The following is a 24228-nucleotide window of genomic DNA, read 5'->3' on the forward strand; positions in this document are numbered from 1 at the left end:
ACTGCTTATTTAATTCAATTGCCTTTAAAGTAGCTGTTCTTTAAACAGAGTTTGACTGTTTTTAACTACTTAACTAATGCTCTTATCTTTAATGTAGCTCATTTTGTAGTATTTTTTTGTATTTCATTCATTACTTATCTAGTATAATGGCACTTAGTGTGCCTCACCTTAAAATAGGGGCTTTTGCAGCAGCTTTTCGCTACGGCCATCCCACCCTGTTCACGCCTGATTTCGTCTGATCTCAGAAGCTAAGCAGAGTTGGGCCTAGTTAGTACTTGGATGGGAGACTGCCTAGGAATACCAGGTGCTGTAAGTTTTGAGTTTTTTCACTACTTATCTAATACACTGGCCCTTAGTGTGGCCAAAGTTTGACCAGCTCTTTGCTTTCCCTTACTGCTTATTTAATTCAATTGCCTTTAAAGTAGATGTTCTTTAAACAGAGTTTGACTGTTTTTAACTACTTAACTAATGCTCTTATCTTTAATGTAGCTCATTTTGTAGTATTTTTTGTATTTCATTCATTACTTATCTAGTATAATGGCACTTAGTGTGCCTCACCTTAAAATAGGGGGCTTTTGCAGCAGCTTTTGCTTACGGCCATCCCACCTGTTCACGCCTGATCTCGTCTGATCTCAGAAGCTAAGCAGAGTTGGGCCTAGTTAGTACTTGGATGGGAAACTGCCTAGGAATACCAGGTGCTGTAAGTTTTGAGTTTTTTCACTACTTATCTAATACACTGGCCCTTAGTGTGGCCAAAGTTTGACCAGCTCTTTGCTTTCCCTTACTGCTTATTTAATTCAATTGCCTTTAAAGTAGCTGTTCTTTAAACAGAGTTTGACTGTTTTTAACTACTTAACTAATGCTCTTATCTTTAATGTAGCTCATTTTGAAGTATTTTTTTGTATTTCATTCATTACTTATCTAGTATAATGGCACTTAGTGTGCCTCACCTTAAAATAGGTGGCTTTTTGCAGCAGCTTTCGCTTACGTCCATCCCACCCTGTTCACGCCTGATCTCGTCTGATCTCAGAAGCTAAGCAGAGTTGGGCCTAGTTAGTACTTGGATGGGAGACTGCCTAGGAATACCAGGTGCTGTAATTTTTTGAGTTTTTTCACTACTTATCTAATACACTGGCCCTTAGTGTGGCCAAAGTTTGACCAGCTCTTTGCTTTCCCTTACTGCTTATTTAATTCAATTGCCTTTAAAGTAGCTGTTCTTTAAACAGAGTTTGACTGTTTTTAACTACTTAACTAATGCTCTTATCTTTAATGTAGCTCATTTTGAAGTATTTTTTGTATTTCAGTCATTACTTATCTAGTATAATGGCACTTAGTGTGCCTCACCTTAAAATAGGGGCTTTTGCAGCAGCTTTAGCCACGGCCATCCCACCCTGTTCACGTCTGATCTCAGAAGCTAAGCAGAGTTGGGCCTAGTTAGTACTTGGATGGGAGACTGCCTAGGAATACCAGGTGCTGTAAGTTTTGAGTTTTTCACTACTCATCTAATACACTGGCCCTTAGTGTGTCCAAAGTTTGACCAGCTCTTTGCTTTCCCTTACTGCTTATTTAATTCAATTGCCTTTAAAGTAGCTGTTCTTTAAACAGAGTTTGACTGTTTTTAACTACTTAACTAATGCTCTTATCTTTAATGTAGCTCATTTTGAAGTATTTTTTGTATTTCATTCATTACTTATCTAGTATAATGGCACTTAGTGTGCCTCACCTTAAAATAGGGGCTTTTTGCAGCAGATTTCGCTTATGGCCATCCCACCCTGTTCACGCCTGATCTCGTCTGATCTCAGAAGCTAAGCAGAGTTGGGCCTGGTTAGTACTTGGATGGGAGACTGCCTAGGAATACCAGGTGCTGTAAGTTTTTGAGTTTTTCACTACTCATCTAATACACTGGCCCTTAGTGTGTCCAAAGTTTGACCAGCTCTTTGCTTTCCCTTACTGCTTATTTAATTCAATTGCCTTTAAAGTAGCTGTTCTTTAAACAGAGTTTGACTGTTTTTAACTACTTAACTAATGCTCTTATCTTTAATGTAGCTCATTTTGAAGTATTTTTTGTATTTCATTCATTACTTATCTAGTATAATGGCACTTAGTGTTCCTCACCTTAAAATAGGGGCTTTTTGCAGCAGATTTCGCTTATGGCCATCCCACCCTGTTCACGCCTGATCTCGTCTGATCTCAGAAGCTAAGCAGAGTTGGGCCTGGTTAGTACTTGGATGGGAGACTGCCTAGGAATACCAGGTGCTGTAAGTTTTTGAGTTTTTCACTACTCATCTAATACACTGGCCCTTAGTGTGGCCAAAGTTTGACCAGCTCTTTGCTTTCCCTTACTGCTTATTTAATTCAATTGCCTTTAAAGTAGCTGTTCTTTAAACAGAGTTTGACTGTTTTTAACTACTTAACTAATGCTCTTATCTTTAATGTAGCTCATTTTGTAGTATTTTTTGTATTTCATTCATTACTTATCTAGTATAATGGCACTTAGTGTGCCTCACCTTAAAATAGGGGCTTTTGCAGCAGCTTTAGCCACGGCCATCCCACCCTGTTCACGCCTGATCTCGTCTGATCTCAGAAGCTAAGCAGAGTTGGGCCTAGTTAGTACTTGGATGGGAGACTGCCTAGGAATACCAGGTGCTGTAAGTTTTGAGTTTTTTCACTACTTATCTAATACACTGGCCCTTAGTGTGGCCAAAGTTTGACCAGCTCTTTGCTTTCCCTTACTGCTTATTTAATTCAATTGCCTTTAAAGTAGATGTTCTTTAAACAGAGTTTGACTGTTTTTAACTACTTAACTAATGCTCTTATCTTTAATGTAGCTCATTTTGTAGTATTTTTTTGTATTTCATTCATTACTTATCTAGTATAATGGCACTTAGTGTGCCTCACCTTAAAATAGGGGGCTTTTGCAGCAGCTTTTGCTTACGGCCATCCCACCCTGTTCACGCCTGATCTCGTCTGATCTCAGAAGCTAAGCAGAGTTGGGCCTAGTTAGTACTTGGATGGGAGACTGCCTAGGAATACCAGGTGCTGTAAGTTTTGAGTTTTTTTCACTACTTATCTAATACACTGGCCCTTAGTGTGGCCAAAGTTTGACCAGCTCTTTGCTTTCCCTTACTGCTTATTTAATTCAATTGCCTTTAAAGTAGCTGTTCTTTAAACAGAGTTTGACTGTTTTTAACTACTTAACTAATGCTCTTATCTTTAATGTAGCTCATTTTGAAGTATTTTTTTGTATTTCATTCATTACTTATCTAGTATAATGGCACTTAGTGTGCCTCACCTTAAAATAGGGGCTTTTGCAGCAGCTTTCACGCTTACGTCCATCCCACCCTGTTCACGCCTGATCTCGTCTTATCTCAGAAGCTAAGCAGAGTTGGGCCTAGTTAGTACTTGGATGGGAGACTGCCTAGGAATACCAGGTGCTGTGAGTTTTTTCACTACTTATCTAATACACTGGCCCTTAGTGTGGCCAAAGTTTGACCAGCTCTTTGCTTTCCCTTACTGCTTATTTAATTCAATTGCCTTTAAAGTAGCTGTTCTTTAAACAGAGTTTGACTGTTTTTAACTACTTAACTAATGCTCTTATCTTTAATGTAGCTCATTTTGAAGTATTTTTTGTATTTCAGTCATTACTTATCTAGTATAATGGCACTTAGTGTGCCTCACCTTAAAATAGGGGCTTTTGCAGCAGCTTTCGCTTACGGCCATACCACCCTGTTCACGCCTGATCTCGTCTGATCTCAGAAGCTAAGCAGAGTTGGGCCTAGTTAGTACTTGGATGGGAGACTGCCTAGGAATACCAGGTGCTGTAAGTTTTGAGTTTTTTCACTACTTATCTAATACACTGGCCCTTAGTGTGGCCAAAGTTTGACCAGCTCTTTGCTTTCCTTACTGCTTATTTAATTCAATTGCCTTTAAAGTAGCTGTTCTTTAAACAGAGTTTGACTGTTTTTAACTACTTAACTAATGCTCTTATTTTTAATGTAGCTCATTTTGAAGTATTTTTTTGTATTTCATTCAATACTTATCTAGTATAATGGCACTTAGTGTGCCTCACCTTAAAATAGGGGCTTTTTGCAGCAGCTTTCGCTTACGGCCATCCCACCCTGTTCATGCCTGATCTCGTCTGATCTCAGAAGCTAAGCAGAGTTGGGCCTAGTTAGTACTTGGATGGGAGACTGCCTAGGAATACCAGGTGCTGTAAGTATTTGAGTTTTTTCACTACTTATCTAATACACTGGCCCTTAGTGTGGCCAAAGTTTGACCAGCTCTTTGCTTTCCCTTACTGCTTATTTAATTCAATTGCCTTTAAAGTAGCTGTTCTTTAAACAGAGTTTGACTGTTTTTAACTACTTAACTAATGCTATTATCTTTAATGTAGCTCATTTTGAAGTATTTTTTTGTATTTCATTCATTACTTATCTAGTATAATGGCACTTAGTGTGCCTCACCTTAAAATAGGGGCTTTTGCAGCAGCTGCACACGGCCATACCACCCTGTTCACGCCTGATCTCGTCTGATCTCAGAAGCTAAGCAGAGTTGGGCCTAGTTAGTACTTGGATGGGAGACTGCCTAGCAAATACCAGGTGCTGTAAGTTTTGAGTTTTTTCCACTACTTATCTTATACACTGGCCCTTAGTGTGGCCAAAGTTTGACCAGCTCTTTGCTTTCCCTTACTGCTTATTTAATTTAATTGCCTTTAAAATAGCTGTTCTTTAAACAGAGTTTGACTGTTTTTAACTACATAACTAATGCTCTTATCTTTAATGTAGCTCATTTTGAAGTATTTTTTGTATTTCATTCATTACTTATCTAGTATAATGGCACTTAGTGTGCCTCACCTTAAAATAGGGGGCTTTTTGCAGCAGCTTTTGCTTACGGCCATACCACCCTGTTCATGCCTGATCTCGTCTGATCTCAGAATCCAAGCAGAGTTGGGCCTAGTTAGTACTTGGATGGGAGACTGCCTAGGAATACCAGGTGCTGTAAGTTTTTGAGTTTTTTCACTACTTATCTAATACACTGGCCCTTAGTGTGGCCAAAGTTTGACCAGCTCTTTGCTTTCCCTTACTGCTTATTTAATTCAATTGCCTTTAAAGTAGCTGTTCTTTAAACAGAGTTTGACTGTTTTTAACTACTTAACTAATAATCTTATCTTTAGTGTAGCTCATTTTAAAGTATTTTTTTTGTATTTCATTCATTACTTATCTAGTATAATGCACTTAGTGTGCCTCACCTTAAAAATAGGGGCTTTTTGCAGTAGCTTTTCGCTTATGGCCATACTACCCTGTTTACGCCTGATATCGTCTGATCTCAGAAGCTAAGCAGAGTTGGGCCTAGTTAGTACTTGGATGGGAGACTGCTTAGTAATACCAGCTGCTGTAAGTTTTTGAGTTTTTTCACTACTTATCTAATACACTGGCCCTTAGTGTGGCCAAAGTTTGACCAGCTCTTTGCTTTCCCTTACTGCTTATTTAATTCAATTGCCTTTAAAGTAGCTGTTCTTTAAACAGAGTTTGACTGTTTTTAACTACTTAACTAATGCTCTTATCTTTAATGTAGCTCATTTTAAAGTATTTTTTTGTATTTCATTCATTACTTATCTAGTATAATGGCACTTAGTGTGCCACACCTTAAAATAGGGGGCTTTTTGCAGCAGCTTTCGCTTACGGCCATACCACCCTGTTCCCGCCTGATCTCGTCTGATCTCAGAAGCTAAGCAGAGTTGGGCCTAAATAGTACTTGGATGGGAGACTGCCTAGGAATACCAGGTGCTGTAAGTTTTTGAGTTTTTTCACTACTTATCTAATACACTGGCCCTTAGTGTGGCCAAAGTTTGACCAGCTCTTTGCTTTCCCTTACTGCTTATTTAATTCAATTGCCTTTAAAGCAGCTGTTCTTTAAACAGAGTTTGACTGTTTTTAACTACTTAACTAATGCTCTTATCTTTAATGTAGCTCATTTTGAAGTATTTTTTTGTATTTCATTCATTACTTATCTAGTATAATGGCACTTAGTGTGCCTCACCTTAAAATAGGGGCTTTTGCAGTAGCTTTCGCTTACGGCCATACCACCCTGTTCACGCCTGATCTTGTCTGATCTCAGAAGCTAAGCAGAGTTGGGCCTAGTTAGTACTTGGATGGGAGACTGCCTAGGAATACCAGGTGCTGTAAGCTTTTGAGTTTTTTCACTACTTATCTAATACACTGGCCCTTAGTGTGGCCAAAGTTTGACCAGCTCTTTGCTTTCCCTTAGTGCTTATTTCATTCAATTGCCTTTAAAGTAGCTGTTCTTTAAACAGAGTTTGACTGTTTTTAACTACTTAACTAATGCTCTTATCTTTAATGTAGCTGATTTTGAAGTTTTTTTGTATTTCATTCATTACTTATCTAGTATAATAGCACTTAGTGTGCCTCACCTTAAAATAGGGGGCTTTTTGCAGCAGCTTTCACTTACGGCCATACCACCCTGTTCACGCCTGATCTCAGAAGCTAAGCAGAGTTGGGCTTAGTTAGTACTTGGATGGGAGACTGCCTAGGAATACCAGGTGCTGTAAGTTTTGAGTTTTTCACTACTTATCTAATACACTGGCCCTTAGTGTGGCCAAAGTTTGACCAGCTCTTTGCTTTCCCTTACTGCTTATTTAATTCAATTGCCTTTAAAGTAGCTGTTCTTTAAACAGAGTTTGACTGTTTTTAACTATTTAACTAATGCTCTTATCTTTAATGTAGCTCATTTTGAAGTATTTTTTTGTATTTTATTCATTACTTATCTAGTATAATGGCACTTAGTGTGCCTCACCTTAAAATAGGGGCTTTTTGCAGCAGCTTTTGCTTTACGGCCATACCACCCTGTTCAGGCCTGATCTCATCTGATCTCAGAAGCTAAGCAGAGTTGGGCCTAGTTAGTACTTGGATGGGTGACTGCCTAGGAATACCAGGTGCTGTAAGTTTTTGAGTTTTTTCACTACTTATCTAATACACTGGCCCTTAGTGTGGCCGAAGTTTGACCAGCTCGTTGCTTTCCCTTACTGCTTATTTAATTCAATTGCCTTTAAAGTAGCTGTTCTTTAAACAGAGTTTGACTGTTTTTAACTACTTAACTAATGCTCTTATCTTTAATGTAGCTCATTTTGAAGTATTTTTTGTATTTCATTCATTACTTATCTAGTATAATGGCACTTAGTGTGCCTCACCTTAAAATAGGGGGCCTTTTGCAGCAGCTTTCGCTTATGGCCATACCACCCTGTTCACGCCTGATCTCCTCTGATCTCAGAAGCTAAGCAGAGTTGGGCCTAGTTAGTACTTGGATGGGAGACTGCCTAGGAATACCAGGTGCTGTAAGTTTTTGAGTTTTTTCACTACTTATTGTTACGACCCCACGTAGGTCTAGGGGTACAGGGGTATAACATTTAAAAAAAAATAGACATAAAAAAGAAACGTGCGTGTAGAGTGTGGGACAAAGACAACCATGCAAACTAATGTACAAGATAATAATTTTTTTATTTGTGTAGGTGCTGATTAAATACAAAAGGTGCAATGGTGGTAGAACAAAATGGAAAAAAGATTAACAAGAAAACATGACAAGAAAGGAAGACGGGAAACGGGAAGAAGAGACGAGGGCGGTGCTAAAGTAAAGAAAATAACTCAAAACCGTCTCCAGCTATTTAACTTCCCCCCTAGACTATCTACCAACAATAATTATTTGAAAATAAAAATGTCTTCAGCGTCTGTGACGCCTAACTTAACTACGCTCACTAATCAAAAACAAAAGTACATGGGGTGGCACGCTCCCTAACCTAATGTACTATACAAAGTAGATTCCTACGTGTTGCAATGTAAGTCACGTGGACGTTCTTACCTGTCCACTTCTCCCGACCTCACAACACACAACGAATGACAACTAACAATATGAGTGGAAAAGGAACGGGAGAACAATACACAGTAACGAACATCAAACAATGCAATATACAATGACAATCTGTATTCCGAAAAAGTAGCGAGCAAACAGCAAAACAAAATGGGGGGCTTGTGGGTGGTCTGGCGGGCTCTTTTATTTGAGGTGGTTTGGAATGATTGGAGACTGCGGAATGGGTGACGTCAGCGCTGATGATGATTGATGGGTGACGGGAACCAATGACCGGTGACTGAGAGTGAAAAGGGCGGAGAACAGAGAGAGGGAAAAAAACACACGACAAAACGCGAACACGTAACACCCCCACCCATAAGAACAAACATATAACAATATTGTTTGTTAATCACAACACCATCCAAAACCAACTACACAGTTACACATCTAGAAAGAGCATCTGCCACTACATTGTCTACTCCTTTCTTGTGGCAAATTTCAAGATTATAATTTTGTATGATCAAAGCCCAGCGCATAAGACGCTGATTCTGATTGTACATGCGGGAAAGGAAAACTAAAGGATTGTGATCTGTGTAGACAGTAACAGGAACAGAACTGGATCCGATGTAAACTTCGAAAAATTGTAGTGCTAACAGTAACGCAAGAGCTTCTTTTTCGATGGTGGAATAGTTGAGCTGGTGTTCATTAAATTTCCGAGAAAAATAACATACAGGATGTTCAACGCCACTTTGGTCTTCTTGGAGAAGTACGGCACCGGCACCTACGGCACTCGCATCGACTTCCAGTTTAAAAGGGAACGAGACGTCTGGAGCAGCGAGAACAGGGTACAGCATAACAACGCTTTGATATTCTCAAATGCCTGCTGGCACTCAGATGACCAAACGAATTGATTGGTTGGACTAAGTAAATTTGTGAGGGAACAGGCCACACTGGAAAAATTCCGACAAAAACTGCGATAGTATCCAGCCATGCCTAAAAATCGGCGTAACTCGCGTCTGGTGGTAGGAACAGGAAATTCGGCTATGGCGGAAACTTTGGCAGCAACGGGGCGAACCTGACCTTGACCAACTTCTTTACCGAGGTAGGTAACTGTTGCTTGACCAAATTCGCATTTGGCTAAATTTAGGGTGAGTGTAGCTTTGGCAAGTCGTGTAAAGACAGTGGTTAACAACAAAATGTGTTCTGACCATTCAGACGAGTACACTACCAAATCGTCTAGGTAGGCATTACAATTTGAGACACCTGACAAAACTGTATTCACCAACCTTTGAAATGTAGCTGGTGCATTGCGCAACCCGAAGGCCATAACTTTATATTGCATGAAGTGATCTGGTGTTACAAAGGCAGAAATCTCTGAAGCTCGTGGAGTCAATGGCACCTGCCAGTAACCTTTCAGCAAGTCTAATTTAGTGACAAAACGGGCAGCCCCAAGGTTGTCCACACAATCTTCCATACGGGGAAGAGGAAAGCAATCAGGTACCGTAACAGCATTAACCTTACGATAATCCGTGCAAAACGAAACGTTCCGTCTGGTTTAGGCACAAGAACACACGGAGAACTCCACGGACTACAACTGTGAGTAGCTAGGTCATTTTCAACAAGGTATTTGACTTCCTTCCTCATAACAGCTCGCTTTACCGGGTTAATGCGGTAAGCGTGTTGTTTGATAGGGGGAGAATTATTGACATTTATATCGTGTTGTAACACTGAGGTCTGCGTAGGGGTGTCATTAAATAGAGTGGGAAATTTGTGAATTAACTGTATAATGTCCCGTTGCTGTAACTCAGACAAGTGAGAGAGAATTGAAGGCAACTTCCCCAGCATTTCTGAATTGCTTAGCCGGGCGCATTGTTGAGGTGCATTTTCGCAACACAAGGCCATCCTCATCAGCAGCAGATACCAGAGCAGGAGATGTAACCTCGATAACTACAGCGACTGAAGAAACAACAGGTGTAGCTGCCACCTCATCAGCTTTCACTTGTGGAGACTCTCTATGATGATACGCCTTCAACATGTTTATGTGACACACTCTCGACTGGCGTTTCCTTTCCGGAGTACGAATTACATAGTCTGTCTCACTCAATTTCTCTTGCACAATGTAAGGACCAGAAAAGCGAGCAGACAAGGCAGACCCTGGGATGGGCAACAACACAAGAACTCGATCACCAGCTTGAAAAGAACGCGGGACAGCCTTAGAGTCATACCGTCGCTTCATCACGTTCTGCGCAGCTGTGCGACTCTTTTGCCAAATCGCAAGCTTTATGTAACCGTTCTCTAAACCGACTAACATAATTGAGCACATTAGTCTTAGGGCTTTTCTCAATTTCCATTATGTTTTCTTTTAACAGTTTGAGTGGTCCTCGAACCGTATGACCGAAAACAAGCTCAGCAGGACTGAACCAGAGTGACTCCTGCACCGTTTCACGGACTGCAAACAATACCAATGGGACACCTTCATCCCAATCCCTATTCGTGTCTGCACAGTACTTTTTTAACATGGACTTCAGAGTTTGGTGAAACCGTTCAAGTGCGCCTTGACTCTCCGGATGATACGCACTTGATATTCGATGGGTGATGGAAAGTGATTTTAAAACCTGATTAAATATCTTAGACATAAAATTGGTTCCTTGATCAGTCTGTACAATTTTCGTAAACCAAATGTAGCAAAAAACTTTATCAAGGCTTTGATAATCACAGGAGCAGTAATTTTGCGAAGTGGAATTGCCTCTGGGAATCTTGTAGCAGTGCACATGATTGTTAACAGAAACTGATTCCCTGACTTTGTTTTAGGAAGCGGGCCGACACAGTCAATAATAACATGTTCAAAGGGTTCTCCGAGAACTGGAATAGGAGAAAGCGAGCCGGAGGAACGACCTGATTCGGTTTCCCACGCTCTGACAAGTGTGGCAAGTTCGGCAAAATTCCACGACATCCTTCTTTAATCCTGGCCAAAAAAAATGTCTAAGAAGTCTATCATATGTTTTCGTGATACCAAGGTGCCCTGACAACACATGATCGTGCGCTAAACACAAGACATGCTGACGATAAGCAGAAGGAATAACAATCTGATACACGATATTCCAGTCAGCGTCAGTTTCAGTATCGGAGTACCATTTGCGCATTAACAAGCCGTCCTCCACAAAATAAGCAACCTTTTCCTTGCTATCCTTTGGAGAGAAAGCAGATTGGAAACATTTCGCCAAAGATCCGCTCTTCTTTCTGCGCAGCGATAATTTGTGACCGAGACACAGGTACATTTAGAAAGTCACCGTCTAATTTCAAACTTATTGTCTCTGCTTGTCGTTTGCCAAAAGTAACATTCTCTACTTTTTCCACATTTTCAGCATGCATAGGAGCTAAAAATGACTCTGACAAGTCAATAGAATCGATCATCTTCCGTGACTGGGCGCGCCACAAAACGCATGCGGGAAGACATCAGGTAACTCTTATACAACTCATCCGGACCAGAAACACTACAAGGATGATCAACAACCTCTAAAGCTGGCAATACTTTACCACCCGCTAAATCATTGCCAAGAATAAACGAAACTCCCTTAATAGGAAGAGAAGGGCGAACAGCGACCGACACAAACCCGGTAACTAGCTCACATTGCAAGTGTATTTGGTGTAAGGGTGTCTTTACGAACCCCATTTCAATTCCTTGCACTAAAATACTCGACCCACAGAATGACTGATCCGACAAAGGTAACGCACTTTCGACCAAAAACGAGTACGCGGCTCCCGTATCTCTGAGCATCTGAATTTCCCGTTGATCTTCGGGTTTTCCAGAAAATGAAATTAACCCCTTGCACAAGAACGGCTTATAGCTAGGGTCAGCACAATCCTCAACAGGCGACACGTTACTAAAACCAGGGACAGAATTTACAAACCCCACACTTTTAGGCGGTGGTTGTTGTTGCTTTGCGCTTTAATGTCACACAATCTGCTATTACATGCCCTTGTTTATGGCAGTAAAAACATTCCCTCGTCTCTCTAGATTGCAGAGACACCGGCTTCACACGGGAAGGCTGGGACTGAACAGAAGGAGTTTTATCTGACCGCACGGAAGTATACACGCTCTTGTGCGTAAGCACAAACTCATCCGCAAACACCGCTGCTTGCGACAACGAAACTACTTTCTGTTCGTTCAGGTATACAACGACACGTTCGGGCAAACAATCTTTAAATTCCTCCAACAAAATTAATTCTCTTAACGAATTAAAGTCTGCTACCTTACTCGCGTTACACCACTTATCAAAGAGAATGCCTTTCTGACTGTTCTGTTTTTATGATTTCTAAATCGCTGTCTGTATGCTTCAGGTACAAGCTCGTAAGCACGGAGAATGGCTGATTTAACTGTCTCATATTGTAGACTCTCCTCTAAGGACAACGTTGAACAAACCTCCTGTGCCTTGCCAACCAATTTGCACTGGAGAAGAAGGGACCAAACATCTTTCGGCCAACGAAATGAGGATGCGATACGTTCGAAAGCGCTGAAATACGTATCAACCTCAGTCTCCCTAAACGGAGGCACTAACGAAATATGCTTGCTTACGTCAAACATTGGTGAGGATGGATCAACAACTGGAGCAGAAACAGAAGACTGCACAGCAACTCTAGCAGAACTCTTAGAGTCCAACTCGAGCTGTCGTAGCTTCACCTCTTTCTCAGCCTCGATCTCAAGCCTGCGGATTTGAGCCTGAGCCCTTTCCTGTGCCTCATACTACTGCAAGCGGGCCAAGCGGACCTTCAATCGTCCATCCTCCTTGGACCCAGCAGAAGTAGGAGAAAACGGGTAAAAGGCGGCAAGACGGCCTTGGCCTCGGCCTCGGCCTCAACCTCGGCGTCTGTCTCGCTCTGCCCTTCCTCCAAGGAACAGGCACTAGGCAGTTGCGCGTCAGCACCAAGCGACCCGGTCTCTACACCATCGACGCCAGGCATCACAAAAATCCTCAACTCCGTCAATTTGTCGAATATCACTTTTTTGATATTTTTCTTAAGGGCTTGCCTTACAACATGAATGTTATAATGGTCTGCAATTTGTATCAGATCATCTTTTCTACAACTGTCAAATTGTTTGATTGATGGGTTACTAATAAATAATTTTAAATCAAATGAGGCCATGCTTACTGCCAGTACCAAACACACACAGAGAGCGCAACACTACACTACACACTACCGCTTCCAGACCTATACGAAAGGTATCACTTTGCCACAACACAACCTGCACGCACAGCTTCTTAATGTCTTGGGATGGGTTTTAAATATCCCGGACGAGCCCCCAAAATGTTTACGACCCCACGTAGGTCTAGGGGTACAGGGTATAACATTTAAAAAAATAGACATAAAAAGAAAACGTGCGTGTAGAGTGTGGGACAAAGACAACCGTGCAAACTAATGTACAAGATAATAATTTTTTTATTTGTGTAGGTGCTGATTAAATACAAAAGGTGCAATGGTGGTAGAACAAAATGGAAAAAGATATATATATGTACACTATTTACAGTATTTATATTAACAAGAAAACATGAATGAAGGAAACGGAAAAAAGAGAGACGAGGCGGTGCTAAAGTAAAGAAAATAACTCAAAACCGTCTCCAGCTATTTAACTTCCCCCCTAGACTATCTACCAACAATAATTATTTGAAAATAAAAATGTCTTCAGCGTCCGTGACGCCCTAACTTAACTACGCTCACTAATCAAAAACAAAAGTACATGGGGTGGCACGCGCCCCTAACCTAATGTACTATACAAAGTAGATTCCTACGTGTTGCAATGTAAGTCACGTGACGTTCTTACCTGTCCACTTCTCCCCGACCTCACAACACACAACGAATGACAACTAACAATATGAGTGGAAAAGGAACGGAGAACAATACACAGTAACGAACATCAAACAATGCAATATACAATGACAATCTGTATTCCGAAAAAGTAGCGAGCAAACAGCAAAACAAAATGGGGGGCTTGTGGGTGGTCTGGCGGGCTCTTTTATTTGAGGTGGTTTGGAATGATTGGAGACTGCGGAATGGGTGACGTCAGCGCTGATGATGATTGATGGGTGACGGGAACCAATGACCGGTGACTGAGAGTGAAAAGGGCGGAGAACAGAGAGAGGGAAAAAAAAAAACACACGACAAAACGCGAACACGTAACATTATCTAATACACTGGCCCTTAGTGTGGCCAAAGTTTGACCAGCTCTTTGCTTTCCCTTACTGCTTATTTAATTCAATTGCCTTTAAAGTAGCTGTTCTTTAAACAGAGTTTGACTGTTTTTAACTACTTTAATGCTCTTATCTTTAATGTAAATCATTTTGAAGTATTTTTTGTATTTCATTCATTACTTATCTAGTATAATGGCACTTAGTGTGCCTCACCTTAAAATAGGGGGCTTTTTGCAGCAGCTTTAGCTTATGGCCATACCACCCTGTTCACGCCTGATCTCGTCTGATCTCAGAAGCTAAGCAGAGTTGGGCCTAGTTAGTACTTGGATGGGAGACTGCCTAGGAATACCAGGTGCTGTTAGTTTTTGAGTTTTTTCACTACTTATCTAATACACTGGCCCTTAGTGTGGCCAAAGTTTGACCAGCTCTTTGCTTTCCCTTACTGCTTAATTAATTCAATTGCCTTTAAAGTAGCTGTTCTTTAAACAGAGTTTGACTGTTTTTAAGTACTTAACTACTGCTCTTATCTTTAATGTAGCTCATTTTGAAGTATTTTTTTGTATTTCATTCATTACTTGTCTAGTATAATGGCACTTAGTGTGCCTCACCTTAAAATAGGGGCTTTGCAGCAGCTTTCGCCACGTCCACACCACCCTGTTCATGCCTGATCTCGTCTGATCTCAGAAGCTAAGCAGAGTTGGGCCTAGTTAGTACTTGGATGGGAGACTGCCTAGGAATACCAGGTGCTGTAATTTTTGAGTTTTTCCACTACTTATCTTATACACTGGCCCTTAGTGTGGCCAAAGTTTGACCAGCTCTTTGCTTTCCCTTACTGCTTATTTAATTCAATTGCCTTTAAAGTAGCTGTTCTTTAAACAGAGTTTGACTGTTTTTAACTACTTAACTAACGTGCTTATCTTTAATGTAGCTCATTTTGAAGTATTTTTTTGTATTTCATTCATTACTTATCTAGTATAATGGCACTTAGTGTGCCTCACCTTAAAATAGGGGCTTTTTGCAGTAGCTTTCACTTACGTCTATATCACCCTGTTCACGCCTGATCTCGTCTGATCTCAGAAGCTAAGCAGAGTTGGGCCTAGTTAGTACTTGGATGGGAGACTGCCTAGGAATACCAGGTGCTGTAAGTTTTGAGTTTTTCACTACTTATCTAATACACTGGCCCTTAGTGTGGCCAAAGTTTGACCAGCTCTTTGCTTTCCCTTACTGCTTATTTAATTCAATTGCCTTTAAAGTAGCTGTTCTTTAAAAAGAGTTTGACTGTTTTTAACTACTTAACTAATGCTCATATCTTTAATGTAGCTCATTTTGAAGTATTTTTTTGTATTTCATTCATTACTTATCTAGTATAATGCACTTAGTGTGCCTCACCTTAAAATAGGGGCTTTTTGCAGCAGCTTTGCTTACGGCCATACCACCCTGTTCACGCCTTATCTCGTCTGATCTCAGAAGCTAAGCAGAGTTGGGCCTAGTTAGTACTTGGATGGGTGAATACCAGGTGCTGTAAGTTTTTGAGTTTTTCACTACTTATCTAATACACTGGCCCTTAGTGTGGCCAAAGTTTGACCAGCTCTTTGCTTTCCCTTACTGCTTATTTAATTCAATTGCCTTTAAAGTAGCTGTTCTTTAAACAGAGTTTGACTGTTTTTAAGTACTTAACTACTGCTCTTATCTTTAATGTAGCTCATTTTGAAGTATTTTTTTGTATTTCATTCATTACTTATCTAGTATAATGGCACTTAGTGTGCCTCACCTTAAAATAGGGGCTTTTTGCAGCAACTTTAAGCTTACGGCCATACCACCTGTTCACGCCTGATACCTGATCTCAGAAGCTAAGCAGAGTTTGGCCTGGTTAGTACTTGGATGGGAGACTGCCTAGGAATACCAGGTGCTGTAAGTTTTGAGTTTTTTCACTACTTATCTAATACACTGGACCTTAGTGTGGCCAAAGTTTGACCAGCTCTTTGTTTCCCTTACTGCCTATTTAATTCAATTGCCTTTAAAGTAGCTGTTCTTTAAACAGAATTTGACTGTTTTTAACTACTTAACTAATGCTCTTATCTTTAATGTAGCTCATTTTGAAGTATTTTTTTGTATTTCATTCATTACTTATCTCGTATAATGGCATAGTGTGCCTCACCTTAAAATAGGGGTTTGCTGTTATTATAACTATTTGTTTTTTTTCTTTTGATAATTTCTTAAAGGCTGTTGTTTTTGAGTTACATATTAGTTTTTGAAACCTCAGACAGATTTTCTGTCTGAGGTTTCCAACGTTAAAATGATGGATATTATGGTGACGGATCATGACCGAAAATTGAACAAAGAGACTGAGGATGTTAACTATACTGAAAGAAACGTGGAAAATGACAATGGAAAGTATAAAGATGCCAGCCAGACTTGGGCAAGGGTTGCCGCAAGAGGAAAAAAGAACGGGATGGATGCAAGGATAAGTCAAAGAGAGGACCTACAAAAAAATCAAGGTAAACAAACAAGAGATTACACTGATGGAATAGGAGAAGCACCACAAAGAAATGGGACAATGAATAAGCTAAAAAGCCAATCAAAATATCAAAGAGACTATAAGAAAGAAGCAACTCTAACGATGATTGTTAATGATCCAGATAAAATAACTGTGATGATGATTATAAAAGCTGTGGAAGAGAAAGCTGGAATTGGAAAACTGTATGGACTAAGGAAAAAAAGTAACTTTGAATATGAACTTACAATGGAAAATGAAACCGACTGTGATAAGTTAATGGATGGATTGATGATTGATGAACAAAGATGTGAGATCAAAAAACTATGTAAAACTGAAAAAATGGTCTCTTTTTGCATTTGCCCAACTACATAAAAAAGACGATGAAATAATACAGAAATTGGTGGATTGGAGAGTGAACCCTATCTTCCCGTTAAGAAGGAGATATTATCCAGGCACAGCAGTTGCAGACAGAACAAGATTTATAAAAGTTAAATTTCCACAGGACATTGTGACTTTGCCATATAATGTAAGATTTGACACTGAGGAAGGACCAAAATATTTTAGAGTAATTCATGATGACCAACTGAAGACTTGCAGAATTTGCGCTAGCACGGAGCATGAAAAAAAAGACTGCCCTCAATACATCTGCAGAGAATGTCTGGAACAGGGGCATTTTGCTCGGGACTGTCAAGCCCGCAGTGCCAAGACTGTGAAAGGACGTGGATGAGGTGCAACTGTGAATCTGAGGAGGAGGACAATAATGAAATGGAGACCGAGGCACAGAAAGCGCACGGAGGAGCCAAGCAAAGATGAAATTCAGGAGGCGGATGTAATTTCTGAAGATCTTCGTGAACGAGGAGAGGAGGAGCGTATGAGGAGAGAGGACAATGGAGATAAAGAAATTGAAGTTCATACAACGGAGACTGAGACACAGTGTATAACTAGCAATGAAGGACAAACGAAGGAGAAGGAATGTGCAACAACGAGTGAAGTTGCAGCTGGATGGACTGAAGTGGAGGTAAGCGATGAGAAAACGGCTGAAATTAACTTTGAGCTTGAAAGTAGAACTCTGGACATTATAAACAAAAGACGTAAAATGACAAGAGGGGTCAAAATAAATATTGAACAGGTATTAAAGAAACAAAAGTTAAGGAAAGAAGTAAGAGCTAGACAAAATGATGAACAAGTTGATATAAATTCTTAGATATCAAGAGAGAAAGTATATGGATGATTGGCTGTTTTGGTTCTTGTTTCTTCTTTCTTCTATTATGAGTAATTTAAGTCTGGTCTCGATTAATGTTAGAGGATTGTCATCTAAATGGAAATTTGAAAATGTGATCAATTTAACAAAGCAATGTGATGTTATATGTATTCAAGAGACTGGATGGAATGAAACAATATTGGATGATCTTAGAAAAGGCTGGGATGGAGAAATATGGTGCAGCAACGATGTCAATAAGAAAAAAGGTCTGGCGATGCTTGTTAGAAGGGGAGCAGTGGAATCAACAAAAGTTTTATTTAAAGATAATAATGGAAGGATTTTAATTGTAAAAATTATGGATAAGGGAGAAGAAATAATAATATGTAATATACATGCTCCAAATGAAGATACAGAAAGAGTTACTTTTTATAAAAAACTGACTGATTTGATTATTGGATGTAAGAGCGTTATTATTATAGGGATTTTAATACTATTTTAGAAAGAATAGATGCTGAAGATCACATGGTGTACAGAGCCGATGTTGGAAGAAAAGAATTGAAAAGTATGATGTATAAACACCAATTAGTAGATGTATGGAGAGAAAGAAATAGAGTAAAAAGAGAATATTCAAGAAGACAGTGGGTGAAAAGCAGTTTAAAACAAAGCAGAATAGATTTTCTTTTATGTAATAGGAGTTTTGAGCATTTTATTTCAAAAGTGTTTTATAAAATGTACAGTGGGAGCGATCATGATTTTTTATTTGTAACAATGGATTTCAGTGGTGTGGAGAGAGGACCAGGGGTATGGGTGCTTAATGCAGAAATTTTAAAGAATGATTTTTACAAAATGGAAATTGAAAACGTAATAATTAATAGTGTAAATGATGTTCTATATGATGAAGCAATATGCACATGGTGGGACAATATAAAAGCAGACATTAAAAGATTATCTATAGAATTTTCTAAGAAAATACAGAAAGCAAAAAGAGCTAAAGAAAGAGAATTAATCAAAAAATGGGAAAATGAAATGAAAAAGGTAAGTGAAGGAACCACAGACATTAGGAAAATAGTAGCGCTTGAAGAGAAACTTAAAAATGGAAGAAGACAAATGTGAGGGTGCTAGAATAAGAAGTAAAATAAGGAATACAGTAGAAGGAGAAAGAAGTACAAAGTTTTTTATGAGGTAGAAAAGACAAGACAGAAAGCTGACCTAATAAAAATGTGTCTTTAGAAGGTAGAAACATAAAAGATAAAGAAGGAATATTAAAAGCTGTCCAGGATTTCTATAGTGTTTTATTTAAGACGGAAGGAGTTAATGTAGAAGATGAAGAATTCTTGTTAAATCAAATTAAAGTAAAAGTAACAGAAGATGATAAAAAATGTGTGATAGTGATATAGCAGAAGAAGAGATAAAGGAAGCTATAACACAATTAAGCAACAGGAAAAGCCCTGGCTTGGATGGTTTATCGTCTGAATTTTATAAGGTTTTTAAAGATGTTTTAACACCAATTCTAAAAGATCTGTTCTTAATGATTTTTCAAAATGGGCAATTGAGTGAGAGTATGAAGAGAGGTATGATTAAAATAATGTATAAAAAGAAAGGAAATAAAGATGATTTGAGGAATTATAGACCGTTGAGTATGCTCAATACAGACTACAAAATATTAGCAAAGATCTTTGCAAATAGACTTAAAAGAGTAACACCACACATCATCACGACCAATCAAGCGTACAGTATACTGGGAAGAGATATAGCAGATACAGTAACGAGTATTAGAGACTTAATTTGGTATACAAAAGAAAAAAAGGTAAGGGTTTTTATTTAGTATGGATTTAGAAAAGGCATTTGATAGAGTGGAACATAAATATTTATTTGATTTGCTTAAAAGATTTGGCTTTGGGAATAATTTCTTAAAGTGGATGAAATGTTTTTACACAGAAATTATTAGTTGTTTCAAAATAAATGGTTTTTTAACAGATTACATAGGAATTTCAAGATCCATAAGACAAGGATGTCCCTTATCGGCCTTACTGTACACTATAGTTTGGAACCGTTAGGTTTAGCAATAAATGGAGAAAAAGAAATAAAAGGTATTTTAATAGAAGGTAATGAAATGGAACAAAAGATTTTCCAGTATGCAGATGATACCACTTTATTTTTAAAGGATTCCAATAGTGTTGAGAAAGCTATAGAGATTTTTGATAAATATTGTAGTGGTTCGGGAGCAAAGGTAAATAAGGAAAAATCTGAATATGTTAAAATGGGAAAGGTAGAAGTTCCACAAATAAATTGGTGTTTTAAAGAACAAAAAGCAATATTAAAATTTTAGGCATTACGCTTGGATACGATGAGATTGTAACTAGAGAAATAAATTGGAACGAAATTCTGAACAAAATGGATAAAAGATTAAATTTTTGGAAACAGAGAGTACTGTTTCTAAAAGGGAAGGTGCTTGTATTAAATTCTCTTTTTTTATCCAAAATGTGGTACGTTTTAAGTGTTGTAAGTTTACCAATATGGGTATATAAGAGAATAAAAGCTATGATCTTAACATTTCTTTGGGATGGTAAGCCGTCTAAAATTGCATATAATACAATCATTGGAAATGTGGAAGATGGGGGATTAGGACTGATAGATCCATGGCTAAGAATGAAAAGCATGAGGATTAAAATGGTAAAAAGGTTTTTAAATAAAGATAACATCCCATGGAAAAGTGTTATGAGTTACTTTATGAATAAGTGTGGACAAATAGGAGATGACTTTTTATGGATGGCTTTTAAAGATGAGATGATAGGAAATATACCGGAGTTCTACAAAGAACTACTGAGAACTTGGAAAATGTTTTATGACAATGTGTATGTAAAGATTGAAGGGAGAAAGCAGTACTTACGACAGCCTTTGTTTTTAAACCTAAATAATAAAGGGAAAAAAACAATGTTTTACGAAAACTGGTTTGCAGTAGGCTACAGACAAATAAAAGATATATTATACGAAGTGAGACCTGGGTTTCTACCTACACAAGCGATAACTGATTCACTGGAGGAAAGGGAAGATATAGAAGACAAAAGGAATATTGAAGAGCAGTATATAAAATTAAAAGTAGCAATACCAGAACAATGGATAAAAGCAATTGAGGATAATGAAAAAGAATCTGAGAATGAAAAACCACAGGTTTTTTTGAAAGAGGGAGATGATAAGATTCCGTTTAATGAATGTGTCATCAAGAAGTTTTACTGTTGTATACGTAAGGTAGTCTTTGTAAAACCTAAAGCAATAGAGTATTGGGAGAAGCTATTTGATTATTTTGATGCTTCTAAAATATGGAAAAATGTAAGAGCTAATTTTAAAAGTCCGGCTTTGGAAAATTTAGATTTCCTATTAAGACACAATTGTGTGATGACGGAAATTATTTTATATAAAAGTGGTTTAACGCAAGATGAACTATGTAAAGTGTGTATGGATAAAAGGAAGGAGTTTTACATTTATTTTTGAAATGTAGAAAGTTAAGTAATTTTTTTAAAATGTTAAAAAGATGGTATGTGATTTGTTGTATGAAGACAATCTTACGCTAGAGGAATGGGATGTGCTATTTTTGTTTGGATTTGAGGGGAAGGCTAAAAACAAGTATGCACTTAATTATATGTTAACGATTGCAAGATACTTAATATGGAAAAGAAGGAACATTATGAAACATAAGAGAAAAGAACTGTCGCTATCCTTATTATATAAACAGATCTTGATGGATGAAATAAAAGATTTATATAATTATTGTAAAATGATTGAAAATATGGAATTGTTTGATCATTGTATAACAAAAATAATCCATATGTTGTAAGAGTTTGGAATAGTTTTGAAGTGTTGCTACCAGGAGATGTTTGAGATGTGATTTACTTCTTGTGATTTATGTATTTTTAATGTATTTATTTCTTAACTTTTGATTGTAAATAAAAATTAATAAAAAAAAAAAAAAAAAAAATCACGCCTGATCTCAGAAGCTAAGCAGACTTGGGCCTAGTTAGTACTTGGATGGGAGACTGCCTAGGAATACCAGGTGCTGTAAGTTTTGAGTTTTTTCACTACTTATCTAATACACTGGCCCTTAGTGTGGCCAAAGTTTGACCAGCTCTTTGCTTTCCCTTACTGCTTATTTAATTCAATTGCCTTTAAAGTAGCTGTTTTTAAACAGAGTTTGACTGTTTTTAACTACTTATCTAATGCTCTTATCTTTAATGTAGCTCATTTTGAAGTATTTTTTTTTTTGGATTTCATTCATTACTTATCTAGTATAATGGCACTTAGTGTGCCTCACCTTAAAATAGGGGCTTTTTGCAGCAGCTTTCGCCACGGCCATACCACCCTGTTCACGCCTGATCTCGTCTGATCTCAGAAGCTAAGCAGAGTTTGGCCTAGTTAGTACTTGGATGGGTGGCTGCCTAGGAATACCAGGTGCTGTAAGTTTTGAGTTTTTTCACTACTTATCTAATACACTGGCCCTTAGTGTGGCCAAAGTTTGACCAGCTCTTTGCTTTCCCTTACTGCTTATTTAATTCAATTGCCTTTAAAGTAGCTGTTCTTTAAACAGAGTTTGACTGTTTTTAACTACTTAACTATTGCTCTTATCTTTAATGTAGCTCATTTTGAAGTATTTTTTTGTATTTCATTCATTACTTATCTAGTATAATGGCACTTAGTGTGCCTCACCTTAAAATAGGGGCTTTTGCAGCAGCTTTGCTTACGGCCATACCACCCTGTTCACGCCTGATCTCATCTCAGAAGCTAAGCAGAGTTGGGCCTAGTTAGTACTTGGATGGAGTGAATACCAGGTGCTGTAAGTTTTTGAGTTTTTTCACTACTTATCTAATACACTGGCCCTTAGTGTGGCCAAAGTTTGACCAGCTCTTTGCTTTCCCTTACTGCTTATTTAATTCAATTGCCTTTAAAGTAGCTGTTCTTTAAACAGAGTTTGACTGTTTTTAACTACTTAACTAATGCTCATATCTTTAATGTAGCTCATTTTGAAGTATTTTTTTTGTATTTCATTCATTACTTATCTAGTATAATGCACTTAGTGTGCCTCACCTTAAAATAGGGGGCTTTTTGCAGCAGCTTTCGCTTACGGCCATACCACCCTGTTCACGCCTTATCTCGTCTGATCTCAGAAGCTAAGCAGAGTTGGGCCTAGTTAGTACTTGGATGGGTGAATACCAGGTGCTGTAAGTTTTTGAGTTTTTCACTACTTATCTAATACACTGGCCCTTAGTGTGGCCAAAGTTTGACCAGCTCTTTGCTTTCCCTTACTGCTTATTTAATTCAATTGCCTTTAAAGTAGCTGTTCTTTAAACAGAGTTTGACTGTTTTTAACTACTTTACTAATGCTCTTATCTTTAACGTAGCTCATTTTGAAGTATTTTTTTGTATTTCATTCATTACTTATCTAGTATAATGGCACTTAGTGTGCCTCACCTTATAATAGGGGGCTTTTTGCAGCAGCTTTCGGTTACGGCCATACCACCCTGTTCACGCCTGATCTCTGAAGTTAAACAGAGTTGGGCCTAGTTAGTACTTGGATGGGAGACTGGCTAGGAATATCAGGTGCTGTAAGTTTTTGAGTTTTTTCACTACTTATCTTATACACTGGCCCTTAGTGTGGCCAAAGTTTGACCAGCTCTTTGCTTTCCCTTACTGCTTTTTTAATTCAATTGCCTTTAAAGTAGCTGTTCTTTAAACAGAGTTTGACTGTTTTTAACTACTTAACTAATGCTCTTATCTTTAATGTAGCTCATTTTGAAGTATTTTTTTTTGTATTTCATTCATTACTTATCTAGTATAATGGCACTTAGTGTGCCTCACCTTAAAATAGGGGGCTTTTTGCAGCAGCTTTCACACGGCCATACCACCCTGTTCACGCCTGATCTCGTCTGATCTCAGAAGCTAAGCAGAGTTGGGCCTAGTTAGTACTTGGATGGGAGACTGCCTAGGAATACCAGGTGCTGTAAGTTTTTGAGTTTTTTCACTACTTATCTAATACACTGGCCCTTAGTGTGGCCAAAGTTTGACCAGCTCTTTGCTTTCCCTTACTGCTTATTTAATTCAATTGCCTTTAAAGTAGCTGTTCTTTAAACAGAGTTTGACTGTTTTTAACTACTTAACTAATAATCTTATCTTTAGTGTAGCTCATTTTAAAGTATTTTTTTTGTATTTCATTCATTACTTATCTAGTATAATGCACTTAGTGTGCCTCACCTTAAAATAGGGGGCTTTTTGCAGTAGCTTTCGCTTATGGCCATACCACCCTGTTCACGCCTGATATCGTCTGATCTCAGAAGCTAAGCAGAGTTAGGCCTAGTTAGTACTTGGATGGGAGACTGCCTAGGAATACCAGGTGCTGTAAGTTTTTGAGTTTTTCACTACTTATCTAATACACTGGCCCTTAGTGTGGCCAAAGTTTGACCAGCTCTTTGCTTTCCCTTACTGCTTATTTA

At 38.4% G+C, this 24228-nt stretch overlaps 4 non-coding genes and 23 pseudogenes across 4 annotated transcripts; all 27 read left to right on the forward strand.

The window, feature by feature from the left end:
• Positions 1-197: 197 nt before the first annotated feature.
• Positions 198-316, forward strand: LOC122339418 (annotated as a pseudogene).
• Positions 317-589: 273 nt separating this feature from the next.
• Positions 590-707, forward strand: LOC122339403 (annotated as a pseudogene).
• A 275-nt stretch (positions 708-982) lies between these two features.
• On the forward strand, positions 983-1101 carry LOC122339396 (annotated as a pseudogene).
• Positions 1102-1754: 653 nt separating this feature from the next.
• Positions 1755-1873, forward strand: LOC122339505. The gene has a single exon (XR_006249981.1). It is a non-coding gene; the product is annotated as a 5S ribosomal RNA (ribosomal RNA).
• Positions 1874-2146: 273 nt separating this feature from the next.
• On the forward strand, positions 2147-2265 carry LOC122339506. Its single transcript, XR_006249982.1, has one exon. It is a non-coding gene; the product is annotated as a 5S ribosomal RNA (ribosomal RNA).
• A 271-nt stretch (positions 2266-2536) lies between these two features.
• On the forward strand, positions 2537-2655 carry LOC122339406 (annotated as a pseudogene).
• A 274-nt stretch (positions 2656-2929) lies between these two features.
• Positions 2930-3048, forward strand: LOC122339347 (annotated as a pseudogene).
• A 276-nt stretch (positions 3049-3324) lies between these two features.
• On the forward strand, positions 3325-3443 carry LOC122339439 (annotated as a pseudogene).
• Positions 3444-3708: 265 nt separating this feature from the next.
• Positions 3709-3827, forward strand: LOC122339503. The gene has a single exon (XR_006249979.1). It is a non-coding gene; the product is annotated as a 5S ribosomal RNA (ribosomal RNA).
• A 273-nt stretch (positions 3828-4100) lies between these two features.
• LOC122339368 lies at positions 4101-4219 on the forward strand (annotated as a pseudogene).
• A 271-nt stretch (positions 4220-4490) lies between these two features.
• On the forward strand, positions 4491-4610 carry LOC122339437 (annotated as a pseudogene).
• A 275-nt stretch (positions 4611-4885) lies between these two features.
• LOC122339370 lies at positions 4886-5004 on the forward strand (annotated as a pseudogene).
• Positions 5005-5281: 277 nt separating this feature from the next.
• On the forward strand, positions 5282-5400 carry LOC122339478 (annotated as a pseudogene).
• Positions 5401-5676: 276 nt separating this feature from the next.
• LOC122339350 lies at positions 5677-5795 on the forward strand (annotated as a pseudogene).
• A 274-nt stretch (positions 5796-6069) lies between these two features.
• Positions 6070-6188, forward strand: LOC122339515. Its single transcript, XR_006249991.1, has one exon. It is a non-coding gene; the product is annotated as a 5S ribosomal RNA (ribosomal RNA).
• A 274-nt stretch (positions 6189-6462) lies between these two features.
• LOC122339436 lies at positions 6463-6571 on the forward strand (annotated as a pseudogene).
• A 274-nt stretch (positions 6572-6845) lies between these two features.
• On the forward strand, positions 6846-6964 carry LOC122339369 (annotated as a pseudogene).
• A 275-nt stretch (positions 6965-7239) lies between these two features.
• LOC122339354 lies at positions 7240-7358 on the forward strand (annotated as a pseudogene).
• A 6935-nt stretch (positions 7359-14293) lies between these two features.
• LOC122339361 lies at positions 14294-14412 on the forward strand (annotated as a pseudogene).
• Positions 14413-14684: 272 nt separating this feature from the next.
• LOC122339446 lies at positions 14685-14803 on the forward strand (annotated as a pseudogene).
• Positions 14804-15077: 274 nt separating this feature from the next.
• On the forward strand, positions 15078-15196 carry LOC122339381 (annotated as a pseudogene).
• Positions 15197-15467: 271 nt separating this feature from the next.
• Positions 15468-15576, forward strand: LOC122339481 (annotated as a pseudogene).
• A 275-nt stretch (positions 15577-15851) lies between these two features.
• Positions 15852-15966, forward strand: LOC122339474 (annotated as a pseudogene).
• Positions 15967-22085: 6119 nt separating this feature from the next.
• On the forward strand, positions 22086-22204 carry LOC122339449 (annotated as a pseudogene).
• A 653-nt stretch (positions 22205-22857) lies between these two features.
• LOC122339482 lies at positions 22858-22966 on the forward strand (annotated as a pseudogene).
• A 660-nt stretch (positions 22967-23626) lies between these two features.
• Positions 23627-23745, forward strand: LOC122339382 (annotated as a pseudogene).
• A 276-nt stretch (positions 23746-24021) lies between these two features.
• LOC122339405 lies at positions 24022-24140 on the forward strand (annotated as a pseudogene).
• The last annotated feature ends 88 nt before the right edge of the window (positions 24141-24228 follow it).

This window comes from Puntigrus tetrazona, unplaced genomic scaffold, assembly GCF_018831695.1.
Source record: "Puntigrus tetrazona isolate hp1 unplaced genomic scaffold, ASM1883169v1 S000000994, whole genome shotgun sequence".
Lineage (NCBI taxonomy): Eukaryota > Metazoa > Chordata > Actinopteri > Cypriniformes > Cyprinidae > Puntigrus > Puntigrus tetrazona.